The sequence below is a fragment of the Triticum urartu genome, chromosome 2A, assembly GCF_056163025.1.
Source record: "Triticum urartu cultivar PI428250 chromosome 2A, HENAU_Tu73, whole genome shotgun sequence".
Lineage (NCBI taxonomy): Eukaryota > Viridiplantae > Streptophyta > Magnoliopsida > Poales > Poaceae > Triticum > Triticum urartu.
This window is the reverse complement of record NC_141874.1, coordinates 603,235,769-603,238,694: the sequence shown is the minus strand read 5'-3', so window position 1 is coordinate 603,238,694 and position 2,926 is coordinate 603,235,769. Positions and strand designations below refer to the sequence as shown.

Below are 2,926 nucleotides of genomic sequence, written 5' to 3'. Positions count from 1 at the left end.
CTTATTAGCCCTCTAAAAAATAGGAAAGTATCTCTCTCTTGATTGTCTTTATCTCTCTTTGTAGCAAAAGAAGAAAAGTATCTCTCTCTTGACTACATGTACCTATTACGTTCCTAGACTAATTGATATACTTGTGACTAACCAACAGATTTTCCAAGGGCAATTTCATCATAACTTCTCTATAATTGTGTGCCTTGGTCACCGTGTCAAAAATAATACGCCTTACATAATGAAACGAAGGGAGTAGCAGGGAAAAATCCTTTTGAAAATAATTAGTTTCCTTAACAACCGGAATTAGTTTCCTAAAATTCTGACAGGGTCAAATTAGGGGATAGTTTATAATGAATCCCAAAACATAATCTCTGTTAGTTACATATGGCGTCATTAATTTATAGCACGTTATTAATATATTTTCTTTGCCGACTTTTTTTAAATTTAGAGCAAGCTCATTTCAAGCCATGCAATGAAGATGCACATTGCTATCTATGCATCATCCTGTGGAACGTTTGGAAGGAGAGAAAACTAGACACGAGTATTTTGTCGGTTCTATAAGTAGGCAAGTAGCCAATCTTGTGAATCATTCACGAGCTGCCACAAATCTGATGTATTTTTCCTTTCTATATTTGACACCAACGAGGTCACCAGTGAACACAAATCTTGTGTGATTTTTCTGTCGGTTCTCGAAGTAGCTATTCGTAAACATTCTCTAGACTTTGCTTATTCAAATGGTAGAGCAGCTGCCAGCTTCGTTATCTTTTTTTACGAAGCAGGCAGCGCCTAACAAGAGACTTGTAGACTGAGTTGGCATGAGATACAGTTGCAACTTACAACATAGGATATGTTTTTCACTCTCGATCTTCCAAGCAAGCAAGAAACAACCCCAATCTGTTCATCAATGAGCGAAAGCAGCAGAATTTATTCAGGGCCGACATGCTGCGCTAATTTTCAGACGACGGATTGGACCAGCTTGTCCAGATTCATGCACGACGACCCGCCGTTCTCCAAAGCAGCCTTCGCTTTCGCCTTCAGCTCCTGAACCTTCCTAATCCTATCTTCCCCTTCGGCTCCTCCGTCCATGAGCTTCTCCAAGGCGCTCTTCACCTGTTCCATCCCGACCTCCACCTTCGCCCCGCCGCTGCCACCCGTCAGCACGCCCTCCGTGGGCTTGGTCACGCCGACGGAGACGCCGATCCCGAGCACGTTCACGATCAGCTTCTCGTTCAGGAACTGCTCCGCGGTGAACGGCCAGGCGGCCATGGGCACGCCTGCGGCGACGCTCTCCAGCGTGGAGCCCCATCCGCAGTGCGTCATGAAGCCCGCCACGGCCGGGTGCGACAGGATGGGTACCTGCGGCGCCCAGCCGCGCACCGCAAGGCACTGGCTGTCCGCGAGGCCGTCAGCGTCCGTGTTCTCCTGTAACCACATCTTGACATCGTCGGGCAACGCGTCGGCGCCCTTGATGACCCACAGGACAGGCCAGGGGCACGACACGAGCGCCATGCCGAGCTCCATGAGCTGCGCCGGGGGCATGCGCCCGGCGCTGCCGAAGCTGACGTAGAGCACGGACTTGGCCTTCTTGGCGTCCAGCCACGCCATGCACCGCGTTGCATCGTCTGAGACGTCCAGAGCAGGCGCGTGGCACAGGGAAACTGGCCCGACGGCGAGCACGGTCTTGCCGGTGGCTGCGGCGAGGCGCGCAGCGGAGTCGTGCTCTAGTTCTTCGAAGCTGTTCACCACGATGCCGTCGACGGCCAACTCGAACTCGCGGAGCTCTTGCAGACTCTCCGCATCGATGGAGCAGGACGGTAGGAACTGCAGCGGAAGCTGCCTCCTCGCGAACTTGCACTCGAAGGGCGGCAGGACCGGGACGTCGAAGAGCTCGTCTGGCGACGCGACCGCCTCGTGCGGCTTGTGCGTGTGCAGGTACTCGCAGCACAGCAACGCGAACGCGGAGAAGCCTTGGAAGATATAGCAGGGCACGCCGAGCTCACGCGCGATGCCGCTCGCCCACGTGTTGCACATTCCGGCGATGACGCAGCTCGGACGCCGCGGCGACGCCATGAGTCGGCAGTGCCGTGCCACCGCGTCGCCGAATCGCGTGGTGGCGTCGAAGAAGCTGGGCACCAAGTCGGGCGAGGGGACGTGGTCCAGCCTCTCGCACCCCTCCGGCAGCCCGGCCTCGACGGACGGGTACGGGATCACGGCGACCTCGATCCCGGCAGAGTCGCCCTGGGCGCCGACGCGGTCCACGCGGCTCTGGACGAGCTGCGCGCTGGCGGGCGTCGTGAGGATGGTGACTGCGGCGCCGTGCAGGGCGAGGAGGCAGCCGATGTCGACGATGGGGATGATGTGGCTGCTGGTTGGCCATGGGATGACCACGAAGTGAGGCTTTGGGGACAGGGTCGCCTCCATTTTGGATGCTTACAAGGATGCGCTTCCCGTAGCCCGTTGCCCGTTGGCTAAGCGTGATTGTGCCGGACTGCTGCGGCCGTGCACCTCGTGCCTGCGCTGTATATATAGCCTGCCGAAGGTTTGCTACTGGTAAACTGTAATCATCTCAGCATACCATGGATAGGTTCTAGAGCTGTGCTGTTGAACATCCAGCCATTAATTAGTGATTTTTCAGATCTACCATGTGCACCGGTAGCGATCAAATAATCTGTGCAGCAATTTGAAATTTCACGCGCTTCACCCGCAATTTTTTTTTGAAAAATTCACATGCTTGGCCTGAGGTGTACTCCCTCCGTTTGGAATTACTTGTTTCGAAAATGGATGTATCTTGAACTAAAATACATCTAGATACATCCATTTCTGCGACAAGTAATTCTGAACGAAGAGAATGGTTTAAAGTGCATCATCCACTGGGTCATTTTTAAGAAGATCGGCATCTTCCACGAGAAGATCGGTCGCTGAAATGCACTGGCTT

At 53.5% G+C, this 2,926-nt stretch overlaps 1 pseudogene; it reads right to left on the bottom strand.

Annotated features, from left to right (window-relative positions):
* Positions 1–690: 690 nt before the first annotated feature.
* On the bottom strand, positions 691–2,606 carry LOC125539120 (UDP-glycosyltransferase 73D1 pseudogene; annotated as a pseudogene).
* Positions 2,607–2,926: the final 320 nt, after the last annotated feature.